General features: G+C 28.3%; 1 pseudogene; it reads right to left on the bottom strand.

Annotated features, from left to right (window-relative positions):
- LOC149515630 (uncharacterized) overlaps positions 1 to 15,711 on the bottom strand; it is a 34,125-nt pseudogene extending 18,414 nt beyond the window's left edge.
- Between the last annotated feature and the right edge of the window lie 1,319 nt (positions 15,712 to 17,030).

Genomic DNA, 17,030 nt, shown 5'->3' with positions numbered 1-17,030 from the left:
TTACAGATGAATAAGTGATAAGTTTCTTTAGTCTTGTAAGAAGCCAAAAAATCAAATTTGGAAGATTAGTTGGGCATTGATGACATTGGTGGCTAGTAAGATCTTATGAAATGGTTTTATATTTAGTTTACATTTGGATATATAGAGATTTATCATTAGTTGAATTAAAGATATGAATTTTACTTAGGTAAATTATTTTATTAGAGAATTTTAGAATGATTAAGAAAGAAGGGTATTACTTTAGGTTTTACTTTAAGTTTTACTTTGAGATAATATGATCATATTACGTCTTGGTTTCAGGGCATGACACAATCCTATAAATGAAATGTTTTGCTTGATATGATGGATAGAAAAATGAAAAGATGAAAATATATTTTTTTCTTTTCATTGGTGTATTTGGTTGGAAAGATGAAAAAGTTGAAAGAAAATGTTATTTTCTTTCTATCCATTGCTTGGTAGATTTGTAAAATGAAAAGAAAGAAAATGAAAATTGTATGATCATTATAACCTTTTGTAAATTAAAATGAAAAAGAAAAATCTAAATATGATAGATAATCTTAAAAATATACTACAAATAATGACACTTTTCTCATTTTGTCTCCTCTTTTCTTTCCATTTTGAAAAAATTTGTATTTGTGAATAAGTGTAGGAAATGGTTATATTGATTATTACCTTTTCTCTCATTTTTTTTTCTTACCAAACATACTAAAAATCCATTTTTTTCCACCTTTCCACCATTTTCTATCCATCTTTTCACTTGTTTCACTTTACGAAGTACAACTTTAACTACAAGATTTCATTTGTTGATAAAGTCTTGGGATATAAATAGATTTATAAAACGTTACGTTAACAACTTTGTAATTTGACAAAAGTAAATAATTCTTTCTTTTTGTAATTTTCTAAGATTATTAATGAGATTAAATTATTAAAAGCTTTTAATATTCACTAAGAGCTATTAACTTCCAAGATTGTTAATGTGATTGAATTATTATATTGTATGCCAACTTCTATGAAATTTCTTAATTAATATTCAATAATTATCAATTTTAAGTCAGCAATTTTAGTATTTTGATAAGGGTAAATACTTTCTTTAACTTTCTAAGATTGTTAATATGATTGAATTATTAAAAACTCTTAATATACTAGGACTTTTTAATTTTTAAAGATTTCCATTGGGATTGAACTATTGCATTATATGTCAACTTTTTATTAAAGTTGCTTAATATTCAGTAATTATTAAATTTAAGTAATTTTGGTATTTTGACAAATGTAAATACTTTTTTCTTTTTTTAATAATTTTCAAGGTTATTAATAGGATTGTATTATTAAAAGCTCTTAATATTTGTTAAAAGTTTTTAATTTTTCAAGATTGTTAATGGAATTGAACTATTGTATCATAAATTGACTTTTATCAAATTTTCGTTTAGCAAAATATTATATATGTTCTAAAGCAAAGCGTGAGAGGTTGTTTTAGTTTTAGTTATTTGTATAACAATTATATGTTCAGTATGTAATTATTATTTAAAAATATATAAGTATTTAGATGAATAAAATAGCTAGTTCCAATAAAAAAAATGGAAAACAATTAGTATTTTGAAAAACAATTTATGATTTGTCACTTTGTTAAGGAGCAAAGTTAAAAAGGTAAATTACACATAAATACTTTATGGTTTGGGTTGGAATAAATTTACCCCTTGAAGTTTAAAAAGTGACACTTAACCTCTTTGTATTTTGCTCCATTAGCATTGTCATTAACATTATTAAATCAAACTTCCTTTCCATTTTTCTCTCAACTTCACCCATTGGGCTACCAAGCCACCACTCATCATCATTATCTCCACAAACATTTTCCCCTTACTTCTTTAAATTTTAACCACCAAGCCACTACTCATATGCATTTTTTCCATACTCATGAAATTTTTTACAAATCTATGAGAAAATATGCCATCATGCTAAGTAAATTGAATAAAATATTTCCCTAATTTTTTTTCACTCTCTTCTCCTTCATTTTGCAAATCCAATAATGTTTAGCAACTAGAAATCATCCATTAACCTCATTTTTCACAATTTATTCTTCTAATTATCTTACCCACCCCATTTTTTCTTCAAATTTGGAAACTCAAAATTCTCTTTTTTAATTTAAACCCAATGCATTAATAAATTTTGAATTAAAAAATGAAGCTAAATCAAAAGCGATGGATTCCTATTCTATTACCATCACCATTGAAATTAAAAAGCAGTAGTGGGTTGCTTAATTATGGTCCTATCTTTATTTCCATTTGAAAGATAAAATTCATGCTAGATATATACACGAACATAATCATATCTACTTATTTAGTGGAAAAGGAAGTGAAAACTTGGCTTGAATTACTAGTTGTTGAACAAGGTCACAATACAAAAATTGTTAGTTTCCACAGCATAAGTCCTTCAACACACTGAAGTAAGAATTCCTCTTGAAAGTTATATAATGCCTATTCGATTGCTCTTTCTCTCTTTTTCTCTCTATTGTTTTTGTAAGAAACTTTTCTCTCTTTTACTTTGTTGTTGATGGCCAAATGCCATAATAATCTTCTATTGTGAAATGGGTAGCATTTTCTTTTTTTAGAAAGAGTTTGTAAACTACCTAAGGTAGGTTTTATATATAAAAGTAAACTGCCTTATGGCAGTTACTTTATCATGGGTTTATAACCCATTATGGCAGTTATGCCAACATCTCCCACTCACATAGAATGGGTGTTAAACTCTCATGATCTCGAAAATATTTTTTTTATTCTTTGCATCAGGTTCATACAAGGAAATAAGTTATGTGACTAGCATATTTCAAGAGTTCAATTGCTATATGACTATTAGGTGTATATAGTTGCTCATAATCACATATAGTCACTTATACAACTCTTAGGTATGTATAGTAACTCTTAAGTACAAGTAGAGTAAGTATGAAGTACCCTAGACCTATTCAGTCACATTTCAAGATTTTCACAATCTCTCTTTTATCATGTTGCATAATATACTTGTATATTCACAATTATATTTGAGTTTGAAACATAAATTGATCAATCTATGAATATAACCAAATATGAAACTAGAATAATCTTTCCTTCTTCTAAAATTTCTTAATTTTCATTCAACTGCTATTTAGATATGCCCCATTAAATCAAACCATCCATGATAATTGGCAATAATCCAAGATAACTGACATTGAAATGAAACTTTAAAAAATAGTTTAAAGTCTTTGAAGGTACAAAATATGAAAGCCTCTGATAGTCTTACATAATAAAAAAAAAATCTACTCTTCTGTTACCTTTGTTGGTCAAACAATGTATAGTTGGTATGAAACACATGCTACTACATTACTCTCATTTTTACAAGAAGTGTATGTCTTTCATCATATAAATATCGTATAGGTGATAGTTGAGATGCAACAAGTATCTACCTCGAGTCCATAACTTTACTTGATTTTATATAATTAATAAAACTTCCACTAGCATATTAAGACAAATAAAATGAATTGTGGGTTTATTCACTTTTAGTTACAAATCTCAATATTGAGTGATCTCCTCTTAATCCTGTATCAAGGTGATTTCTTTTAAGTTTAGGAGCATTCAATCCATGGCTTTAAACTAGTCTCATTACTATGGTGCCAAATCATTTAGGCAAATACCTGTGTGAGAAGGCTAATAATCTATTCAACATACCTTTCAAATCATATCATATATATACAAATACATAAACACGTGTGCATGCATTACAAAACAAAGTACTAAACTTTAATGGCATTAATATTATTCGATATAAGTCAATTCAAATGGAAAAATATCATATATTATTTATATAGAACTATTCAATCTTATATACATCTATGCAGTCCTAGAGATCTCATGTGACTATTAAACACATCTCTAGGTATGGGCTTTGTAAATGGATCTACAATCATCATATGTGTAAAAATATACTACATGTTGATTTTTTTTATGCAATCATGTCTCTCACATAATTATACTTGGTATCTATATGTTTGGTCTTAAAATGAATTTGGAATCCTTTATGAATACCTTTGTAGCTTGACTATCGTAATTCACCAACACTAAGTTTGACTCATCATTCTCAAATCCTAAATGATTAGAATTTCTTAAGCCAAAGAACATATTGTATTACTACTGAAAATGCTACAAATTTACCTTTCATTGTGGATAGTGCTATAAAAGTTTATTTCTCACTGCTCTACAAAATAACTTTATTATTTAGTAAGAAATTGTAGCTAGAGGTAGATTTTCTTTCATCTAAATCTTCTCCTTAATCAGCATCCATATAGCTGATCAAATACAAATCACTTCTTTGATAGCACAACAAATAATCTACAGTACTTTTTAGATATCTTAATATCTTTTTAAAGACTTTCTAATGGGTTGACCTAGATTTGATTGATATTTGCTTACCATGCCCATGACATAGTAGACGTACAGCCTTTTACACATTATAGATAAGGCTTCCAATAGTAGTAAAGCAAGGAACTCTGGCCATTGTTCCTTTTCTTACGAAGTCTTAGAATACATTATTTGGCTAAGGCTTTCATCTTTTATTATAGAAGTATCTATCAGCTTGCACTCTTACATATTGAATTGTTCCAGTACTTTCTAAATATATTATTCTTGTTAAAGAGCTAACAACTTCTTGGAACGATCTCTTATAATTTTTACACCAAGTATGTAAGTTGTTTAAGCCATGTCCTTCATTTTAAAATTTAAGGACAACCAAGTTTTTCCCTAGTGATATACTCCTTATCATTGCTAGCCAACAGTATGTTATCTACATAAAATGACAAGATCACAAATTTATCTATCTCTTTTGACATACACACAATAGTCCTCATTAATCATGATAAAATCATATGAAATTATTGCTTGATGAAATCTAATATACTCTACTTGAAAGATTGTTTAAAATCGTAAATCGATTTTAATAACCTGCACACTTTGTGCTATTACCCTTTGTCAATGAAACCTAGAGGTTGTTCCATATAGATTTCCTTTTTCCAATCCTTCATTTAGAAAAGTAGTTTTCACATCCATTTGATGTAATTTTAAATCTAAACTGGCTATAATGGCTAGAATTAAGTGTATTGAAGTAAATCTCACAATAGGAAAGAAAGTCTCTTCATAATCAATTCCCTCTTATTGAGTGTATTCTTTTACTACCAGATGAGCCTTATATGTTTCAATTGTTCCATTTGAGTTACACTTAATCTTGAAAACCCATTTGTTCTTAATCCCTTTGTGTCTTTTAGGAAGATCAATGAATTCCTAAAAACTATTCAATTTCATACACTCTATTTTTTTCTCTATTACATTCATCCATTTTCTTTTATAGAAGATGAGAGAGCTTCTTTAACATTTCTTGGCTTTTCTTCTTCTTGTGGAATAATTAAGAATGCTTCCCTTTCTATGTCAAAATGACGTTGGGGAATATTTTCATGATTCCTTTGTCTGACTTGTGATTTTTGATAAATTGATTCATTAAATTCATCATCTTTAGTCATGCTCCCACTGGGATGAGATATTGTTGGTTCTTGATTAAGAACATGCATTAATTGATTTGGAACTAACAAATTATTTGTCTCATCAATCTCGTAAAGAGATATTTGCTTATTTATTTCATATTTTTTTAGAAACTCACTTCAAAAAAATGACATCTCAAGATTCAAATTCAGTTACACTTCCTATAAACACATATAATTGATAGTTCCACTTCTTATCTCACATTTATTAATTAACAGTTCACTTATTAACACATATCCATTTGAAACCTTGAAATATCTTACAAATATACTCTTTTTACCTCGAGGACCTAGCTTGTCATATGGATGAGTAGTCTCATGTATGTAAGAAGCACAACCTCGATGTTTCAAATTACTAACATTAGGTTTTCTCCCAATCATAATTTATAAGGGGTGGACATAACTAACTTGAAAGGTATTCTATTTAGTATATAGGTAGCAACTAATAACACATCACCCCAAAAGATGAATGGTAAATTTGCTTGGGCCATCATAGACCTCACCATTTTCATAAGAGTTTTATTTCTTCTTTCTACAATACCATTTTGTTATGGAATTCTTAGAATGTTCAATTGCCTATAAATACCATTTTCATTGCATAATTGTTTGACCTATTCAAACAAATACTCATGTCCTTGGTCCGTTCTTAATGCCTTAACATTTTTGTCTAATTGATTCTCTACTAAGATCACATACTTTCTAAAGTACTCTAATGCTTCAGATTTATGAAAAATCAAATAAACAAACTCAAAGCTTATAAAATCATTAATGAATGTGATGAAATATTGACCTCTTTTTTGTGACCTAACATTCATTAGGACATAATTGTCAGAATGTGTCAACTACAATGGAACTTTTACATTTTTCCTATCATTTTTCTTATCATTTTTACTGTTAGATAACTTTTACAAAATGGTAAATTAACTTTCTCAATAGGGCCAAGTAATCCCTATTTTGCTAATCTATCCATTTTTTATTGACCTACATGGCCAAGTCTAGCATGCCAAATATTCACATCAATATTTGTATCCAAATCAACATAAGGGAAAAGCTTGGATTATTGTATGGAATAATATCTAACATAATAAAATCGTCTAACAAATATATAGATGCATAATAAGCTGTATCCAAATACAAACTCAAATCAGTACTATTAAAATTTAAAACAAATCCTAGATTAAAAGGAATAGTAATAGAAACTAAATTTAATCAAATGTCAGGAGCAAAAAGAACATCATATAGGATAAGGGTTTTTTCACCATACATGCATAGCTTACAGGTGCCAATACTGTTACTTTAATTCATGAACTGCTTCTTACATAAATCCATTTTGTTTCGTGTGGAATCAGACAAAAATCCATGAATGTGTTCTTGTCTTGTGCTACATGGTCTGTGGCCCTTGAGTTTACAACCCACAAAAGATGTGAATTAGTCATCATAATAGTACTAGAAACAAACATAGTACTTTTAACATTACATAAAAATATTTTAAGAAGGTGTGTGGTTTGTGAAATCTTAGATTCCTAGAGGGAAAGTGATCCTCGAGAAAATATGGATTCTTGGCAAAGGGTGATTCTTCATGTCATGGGATTGTTAGATTCTTGTGTTTGGTTGGGAGAAAGTCAAATTACTTAATCATGTAATTTTACTGTAATAAGCATCACTACATAAAAAACACAATAATTTATCAAAAAAATAATTGACAATTAACACATTTCAGATCGTTAAAACATAATATTCAATTGACCAATTGTAAAAAAAAATTTAGTAATCAATTACTGCATTTCAAAGCCATCCAAGAAAGATAAGAAATAATCCACAATTACTTTGTTCAAAGCCTAAAAACGTAGTATCCAAGTAGGATGTTAAAAAAAATCAAAATCAATTACTGTATTTCTAGTCTAAAAAATGCAATAAATATGATAATTACTGCATTTCAAAGCTTTGAAATGCAGTATTCGATTACTTTATATTTTTAAAAAAATTACAATAAATAATTATTGCGTTTAGCTTTAAAGAGATGCAATAATTGGGCTTTAATTAAAATCCCCAACAGAAACTTTAAACCTCAAAATCGATTTTATTTTTACAGAGGATAAACCTTGAACCCTATACCTTTGATCGACCCTTCTTGCCACTTTGTCTCCATCGTTGCCATCGTCACCACCATCACCATTTTCAACACCATCGATCCCTTACTATCATTGAGGTAAAATGTGTTTTATTTATTAAGTGTTCAATTATTTGTAAAATTTTAATTTGTTAATTATATTTTTAATTTCAAAATCATTATGTTCATATTAATTGATTATTTTATCTTTTAGTTGCCGAAATCATTATGTTCTAATTTTAGTCAATTTGTGTGAATTATGTGAATAGTTTCTAATGGGTTTTCTATGGCTAAATTGCATGTTAAAACTGATAGCTTAGTATTAGTAGGTTCTGGTTGCTAGGGTTTAGGCTAGAGATTGGCTGCAAGGTTTGGGCTTTTTGAGCTTGTTGGGTTGATTTTCTAACTTGCTAGTTCTGAGTATGCTATTGATTTGGTTGTTTGCTTGGTGAATGCTTCTCTGTTTTACTTCTGCTTGATGCTTCTATTTTTCTTGATTGTCTCTTGCTTGATGATGCTTGCTACTTGCTTGTTTATTGTCTGAATTTGTCAATGAATGCTTCTAGTGAAAATTAAGCTTATTTTTTGTTTAATTTTCTTTACTGAATGCTTGATTTCTTATTTCTGACTTCTTTGATTTTGCTTCATCTTCTTGTGTTGAACTTAATCGAAACTTCAACTTTGTTTAGAATTCTAGGTCTAAATTACTTGATCTTTCTCTGCTTGTTTAGAATTTTGGAATTGGATGGATGGATTGATATCATAAAATATGACAAACCTTGAATGCTTAATTTCATTTGATTATTATTTTATTGCTTTTAATTTTAATAATTACTATTATATTATAATTTTTTTCTTAAATGTCGCAATTTAATTTGATATTTAGAATGTCATTTTATCATAATTCTATTCCTTTAATTTCCTTATGAATTGATAATTCAATAATTTATTTTATGCTAATCTCATTCCATATTTAAATTTGTATAGATTAGTTAATATTATGGCTTATGAAGAACATATGTTTACCTGTACTGAACATGAAGAAAAACATTTAATTAACACATCCTCTTAAAAAAAACAAGAAAAGAAAAGTTAGGGGACGTGGAAAGTTGATTAAAAAACCTGAGAAAAAATACATGTTATGTTCAATGTGGATGGGCACCCTATGTTGAGTAGTGCATCAAAGATGGCTAGCCATATTGGATGTTTTGTCTTATAGACAATATCCATTAACTACAATAGTTGGAGGAACGTTCTAGAGTTTCAAAAGATTGCATATGGGATTTGGTTGTGGTAAGTTATAATAATCAATTATGGTAAGTAATAATAATCAAACTGAAACTGATTACTTATTTGTCGATTACTTATGGAATGCAGTTGTTCTCATCTTTTAATTTAATCTTTTCTAGGAATACTTCAATATCCTAACTAAGTATAAAAAGGTTGTGTTACAATCTGCTCGGTTGAAATTTTAAAACTTTAAAAGCAAATTGAGAACAAAATATATTTTACCTTATGCTGATAATGCTAAACTGTTGGTTCATCCCCTAACCACATATTCAGATGTTATAAGTGATGCAAAGTGGACAAAGTTTGTTTCAGCTCCTCTATTAGATGTTTTCAGCATATGCATAGCAATTTCTTTTTGTTTTTATAATACATTGTTGATGCAATAGATGTTTATTGATTTGTTATTGATTTTGCTTTTTACAAAAAATAAAAGAAGCCCAAAAGAAAATACTGGCACAAAAAGTATTTAACCATTAAGCATAAAAGAAAGGGCTATGCAAATGTGAAGAATGAACTTGTAAGTATTTTTAACTAGTTGTTATAGATGTATTTTTAGGATTTTGACATTCATTTACAATAAAGTTACTAACTTATATTTTCAAATGATTTTAGAAAACATCTAGCTCAGGCATCGAAATATTAAGGTGAGATGTTTGAAAAAAAGCGCATATATTAAAATCTGAAAACTAAAAGAATTAAGCAATTGAACAAATGGCTAAGAAGATTGGAAGTACATATCATATTTATATCTCACCATTGATTTTGCCATTTATACATGTTAATATATTGAATTTATTTATGTTTGCATGTTGTGTTTTAGGATGACTTTGGTATAAGATTCACATAAGGTGAAGTTTACACTACGAATAGTAAATATGTGATGACCTTAGCTTTTGATTCAAAAGATAGACTTGGCTGTGTTAAGAGGGTTGGGAGCTTTGTTTCTCTAATAACCTAGTTGAAAACTCAACCTAACCCTTACACCTCAAAGAATGTTGAATATATAGTCATAATAAAGTAAGACTACAACTACAAACTGTTGAGTTGGAAGCACAATTGGCATCAATGCAAACTAACATAATGGGTTAGTTTTTTACTGACATGATGGTTACAAATTCTAACTAATCTTCATCTCTAGTAATGCACATTTTGAACATTTTCATTTGATTATTTGATTTTTGTGATTTGATTTTATATTTGAATAGTTGATTTTTATAGTAACATGTTTTTCAGCTTTAAATAATCCTACCTATGGAATCAAGTATTCATGTGCTATCCAATTATGAGTGTCAGTATTTACAAGAAGGATCGATCCTTAATATCAATCTCAAGAATAGACTATTTGATTATCCCTTGATGTCGTGGATTGGGTAGGAAGAGATTTTTAGATTTTGTGAGATGAATGAGAATCAATTACCGCAATAGATGTGTACATGAGGTTAGCTTTTATATTCATTTAAATATATAATGAATATATTTTCATATATTATGTATAACGGTATGATAAATTATTTTTTTCATCATGTAACCTTCTTTATAGAGGTGTGAAGGGGGAGATAAATGATTGACACCTATAAATTTATTGACCAAAGTCATATTTGCTATGGTGCTAGCTTTGTACCTATTTATGGCAAATTTTTAACGTTAGCAATGGCAAAAAAGTCCCAATATTTTTTAGTACCTTATGATCCTATGTATGTGTTAATTGTTTACAATGTGATGACCTTGACTATGTTTTATATATCGATTTTATAATTATTTACAATCATTACATTATAACATTAGAAAGATGACTATGATTTACAAAGGTTATTGGCAGCTAGTTGTCATTGAGTACACAACATTTATGATTTAATTTTTCAACTTAGGGAATGAAGAGTCGAAGCCTAAATCCAAGCTTGTCAATATAATAAAGAGATATTCATCTTTGTTATGTAAACTAATTTCTATCATGTTTACGGTTTATTTATTCATGTAGTTTATCTTTATAGGTTCCTTTGTGTTATTTCAAGGGATTAGTTACCCATGATAAAAATAAAAGATTAAATTGGGTTATATTTCTGGTAAGTGTCAAATATATTATTTTGTTTATTTGTTTAAAAGCACTTTAACTAGCCAACAATTTTGCAAGCACTTCGTCAATCAGGAACAATAAAACGTGGATATTATATCTTTCATTTCATATAAAATATCATTTTTAACAATCTTATAAGAACACTAGATAAGATTAGTATAAATTTAAACTACGAAAACTTGTTTCTCCTTATCAGATTTATGAAATGCAAATTTAATGACATTCATTAACAATTTTTTGCTTCATAGTGGGCTTAAAAGGAACACTTCACATAAGAGGAAATTGATGAAGTCCATCATAAATGGTGTGACTATATATTCACATTTGCAAAGTGAGAACTGAGGACACCAAGTCATTTTCATATTTTTTTTTATGTAAATTTGTAAATTTAACTATAGAATTCCAATTCATTGTAGTTCATATAATTCCAGATATACAATTCAAAATTGTATCATATTCACAAGTCCAAATTTAATCAATTTATACTAATTAACAATTTTACAAAAAAAAAAAATGTAATTCAACAATACAAACCGAAATACAAAATGCCAATGTAACTCAACAATTTAACATAAGGCTAACGTAATCATAATTATAGCCTCAGATGATCCATTACAATATGTAATTATAATATTAAAGTTGTCTACCATATTCAAAATTAGTCTCCACGATATAAAACATTATGATTGTTGTCAGGAATATAAATCATCTATATATGTCCTAAAGGATGAAAGTCAAGTGATGGTGGATAGGCATTACATTCATGCAATTGCTTTCGTATGTAATTTTTTTTAAATTCATGAGGCAGCATAAAGAAGAAATCAACTTTATGAGTATCTCTTGAGATATACTCATTAGCAAAAAGCATTTAATCGGAAGAGAAATTACATAGTTTTATTATTTCATTGAAAAGTGACATTTGACTATCACTACTCTCAGCTTTTTTCTTAAAGAAATATGAAATGCCTTTGATTTTACTTGCTGCCTCACAATATGTAGCACACCTATTTGCTCGATCAAATCAGCTAATCTATTATTGCTCCTAGAATGCTTCATGTCTAACAATGTTCTAGTTATGGTTAGAGTTAGCTCACAAGTTGAAGCTTCAACTTTTTCATCCTCTAATCTCTCTTCTTTATGATCAGTATCAAGCTTATTCTCATGATAGCCAAAGTTAGCATCCTCATTTCTTATAGAAAATGACTTAACTGCACCAGCTGTTGTTTCAACTTTTTCACCAATTACTCTGTCTGATCCAAATATCGTCATAAAGTTATCAAAGGGAGGGAAACGTTTGTTCTTTAACCCTATAGCATGGGGATAAGTCTACATAAAGGTTAAAAAACATATAAAATATTTTTATAAGAAATCAACAATCAAATTAACTTCTAAGTTCATGTTAAAATACTTACCTGAACCCACTCATAAAAAATAACTTTCTTAGTAGTGATACATTTTTCACGATCGTTCCATTTGCATGTTTAATCATATCATAGAAAGCATGATATTATCTCTTGAATAGCTTGACCTTGGACTAGATATGTAAGTTTGCTTTAAGCTAGGCTTGGGAAATTCTTAACTCCAACATCTTTTCTAAATGTCCTAGTTAGTCAATTTTGAACGTTCCATTATTGATGTTCCATCTAGAATCATCTATCAATGTATCTAGGCATTAGACAAGTATTATATCCTTATCCTTAGTCCATTTGTGATTACCTACTAATGAACTTTCTTTTCTTCTTCTTGATGTATTTCTTATGTTGGCAGTAAATGAATACATTTTGATATCCTAACCATATAGTTAGAGATCATTCAACAAAATGCATATAAAATAAAAAACCAATAAAGATGAACATATAACTAGTACAGGAAGTAAAGCAATAGACATGAAAACAAAACAATATTATTGTAAACAATAGTCAAATACATTATACACTTGTAAAAAACAAGGAAAAATATATATAAAACAAATACTGCGTTTATAATTTGTACACTCAACTATATTGTACAAACACCAATGTAACCAATAAAAAAGAAAAAAAAAACCAATGTCCTTAACCATGGGATTGCAACCAATTTGTGAAAATCTCTTATGCCAAGTTGTCTCTAAACTTAGTCCAAACATCACTTGGCACAACATGCCCAATCAAATTTTAATGCTTAGATATATCTAGTTAGTTATTACTCACTTTAGCAATATCACCTTTAATAGGGTCAATTACCATTTCAGACCTAATATAATTATAAAAAAGGCAACAAGCAAAATTGATTCTACACTATATTTTTATTGGATAAAATGACTTCTCCTTTAAAATTGCCCACCAGTTTTCAATATACCAAAATATCTCTTGATACAATATCTAACTAGAAAATGTTTCATATTGAAGTATTTCTAGGTGTCGTTGGTTGGTGTCTTAGCCTCCAATCATTCAAATGGTTTCTTTGACCTTTATAAGGTGCCAAAAAACCTTCATATTCCAGCATCACATAAATAGTAAAAACCTATTCCAATGTCACAACATTAATACAAAAAAATGTGCTCCATGCAAAACTAAAACCAAAATATTAAGCTAATACCTTGTGGGAACCTTAAATAATTTTTGTTGTAATGGCAGCTCTAAGTACTCTGCCATCTATTGCAGAATTTTTTCATCTTAGTAACACATATATGAATTTCATGTTTAGTGTGCAAACACTAAGAACATTGGTAGCAATTTCATTTTTCCTAGCCTTGTATTTAGACCTATCAACTGAGTCTATATTCACCTTTATGTTTGTTCCATCTAAGGCATGCAAGTAACATTTAAACCATTTTCATTTATTATCTATTAAATTCTTTGATATCGATTCTAGTTTCTTAAACAATAAGGAATGCAGTCTCAAAATAAAAATCAACATAGTATGAAATTGCTTACTAATTATCTTTCTAAATCTAGCTACTTGACGCATCATAACCTTATTTTTTATATGATGGGCAATGATGTAAAGGAAACTAATAACCATTTCTTCTATTGAAATATGTCTAGATGTCTTTAATCGCCCTTATGTTTGAAGCAATTGACATAATTTTACAAAAACTCTCCTATCCATTCTATAATTACCTCCACTCTCTCTATCATTTATAAAAACCATTTTGTTTAAGTTTAATTCCCTAATCTAAAGCCTATCATGAATGTTATTAGCATAAGATAGTCTACGTTTTTTTCTAAGTTTCATTACAACTAATGTCACAACAACAATAAGTAACAATTAAAACATAGTCTCTATCAAGTTCAATTGTAAAATAAACATTGTTACCAATTGCATCTTTTTTCTTATTGATAAATGAGCCATAATTATTTAGAAGAAAGATTTTTGTTAATGTCTAAAACATATGTCGAAAGCAAATATGTGCATTTGGTAGGTGGAATTTAAGATACGTCTAACAAAAAAAACCAACAATAAAACATTTGTGGATCAAGAACAAAAACCAAAATCAAGCATAGATATAATATATCAACAACTTTTCAATCAAAATCTAAATGAGATCTAAACAAATAAAATAATAAGACATTTGAATCAAACAAATAATGTAGAATAGATCATGATTTAATAGATAGTAGACTCATAATTTATTGATAAATACAAGATGATATAAACAACACAAAGATAAAAATTGTAAAGCTTAAAGCTGATGTTGGTTGAAACAGAAATGGGGTCTTTGATTAAAGCCCTGTGATATTGTTTGAAAAGAGAGAGTGGTCTTTGTCATTCAAAAAAGTTATTGAACAAATACGATATCGTAATTGTAAATTCAAATATTGCATTTCTAACCAATGAAATGCCTTATTTGTTATTAAAAAATAGGCTCGTTATTTATTAACAAGAAGTACATTTGTAATGTCAGAAATGCAGTAAATAATAGTAGATAATTACTACATTTCACATACTAGAAATGGAATATTTGAGTAAGAAATTAGAAAAAAAAAAAAGAATTCAAATACTACGTTTCATAGCCTAAAAACATAGTATCAAGTGAGAAATTAGTAAAAAAAAAAAGAGAACTTAAATACTATATTTTTATTCAAAAAAACATAGTAAATATAAAAAAAAGTCAAATAAATGAAATGTTTCAAACCCTCTAAACGCAGTATTCATTGGTTAAATATAAAAAAATAATCAAATAAAATACATTGATTTTCAAAACGATAAAATAGAATGAAAACATTTTTTTATTCAAATCTAATGTGGGATGAAAGTAACTGTTCTCCCAAAATCTTTAAAAACCACAAAGAGAGTTTGGTTTTTAATTTCAGAACTTTTGGGCACTATTAAAAATCTAATATTACCCCTAAGAATCAGATACCCATGAACCAAACATGAGAATCACATTCCCACTAGCTAAATTTTAAGGGAAAATCTCAAATTCCCTCGAACCAAACATCTCTTAAGAGTTTGTACCTTCTTTGGCTCGTTATATTCATAAGCAAAGTGACCCCTTTTACAATAGTTAAAGCACTTGATTCTTAGTTTGTTCTTTTTAGGATAAGCCTTAGGACCTTGCCCTTTGCCTATTTGGCCACTCTTTGACCTTTTAGGAACTTTTTCCTTATTCCTTCCATATGACCTACCTTTGAAACCTGAAACTTCTTTTGAACTAGATGATGCCATATAAGCATCAGCATTAGGCTTAGATACTTCCATATGATCTTTTTCCAATTGAAGATGACAAGTGATTTCATTAAGATTTTAGCATTTTCATACTTATTTTTAATGCAATTTCTCTTGAATTTTGGCTTGATCATTGAGGATTTTGACAAAAATACTCCTAAATACATAAATGTTCAATGTATAGGTGAAAATATGGTAAATGAGGAATTTTGGAGATTTTGGACTCATTTTGGAGGATTTTTGTGCTAAAAGCTAGAAAATGCCATAATTAGCGTAATTGTACTACATTGCTTTTTAAGGGAGTTCTTCTTACCCTTTTCTTCTATGACTTCTTAAGCTTGAATAAACTTAATAAACATTATTTTAAGTTTCAATTCTAATAATTTTCACTTGTAATTGTCTTCCTTAGCTTAATCATGCATTAGTACCTTTTTAGTATCTTTATACATGTTTAAAAAATTATTAGTGCATTAGGGAGTTGGAAGTTAATTTTGAGTTGGTAATTTTTCATAATTTTTTTAGTGATTATAATGTAAAAATTGTTCACTTAATGACTTGAAATTTGGTGGCAAAATGAAAGAGTGAATGATTACATTTAGTACCAAAATGGAAAAGGCAAAAGTGCAATAGTGTTGTGTATACAAGCTTTATGTAACCACATATACTTTGGTGCCAATTTGGTGATTCAAAGAAGACCATTAAGAGTTGCTGAGTTGGCTGTTTGAAGGACTCCCACTGGTCATAATCTTGACATTTTGAAGTGTAATGGATAATGAGAAAAGAGCTTAAGAAGCCAAACAAGCAAGTAAAGGTTATGAAAGAAGAAAGATCTAAAAGATTAATAATATTTAGATATTTTACTTAGATAGTTTTGCTAAAATTTTAAAGGTGGAACCATCTCTCATTTACCCATAAATAGAGAGGAGTGGCCAGCCAAAAGAGGAGAATTAATTAGATTTTTAGATTTTAGTTTTAAGTTTTCTACATTTGTTTTTCTTTACACTTTTATTTTCTTGCTCTTCAAATAAGGCTATTTGGCAGCCAAATTTCTTTCGCTTTCTATGCAAATTTAACTTTCTTGCAGCAATCAATGTACTTTCAAATTTTTTCACTAATATTTCAAGATTCATTTGTTTATGCCTTCAATTTACATTGATTCCATGAGTTATTCAAATCTAGTTTGCAATTCATGATTTTGACCTCTTTACAGTGTTTTAATTGATTCTTAATCACATCTAGCTTGTTTTGAGCCAAATTTTTTTCTTAGAATCCTAACTCATAAATCTTCAAATCTAGGAAAAAATTATCTTTAAATTCCAATAACACAGTTCCAAATCAAGCTTTAAATTCAC

Source organism: Durio zibethinus, chromosome 12, assembly GCF_047325235.1.
Source record: "Durio zibethinus cultivar Kanyao isolate XHJ-2024 chromosome 12, ASM4732523v1, whole genome shotgun sequence".
Classification (NCBI taxonomy): Eukaryota; Viridiplantae; Streptophyta; class Magnoliopsida; order Malvales; family Malvaceae; genus Durio; species Durio zibethinus.
This window is presented reverse-complemented; position numbering and strand designations above follow the sequence as displayed.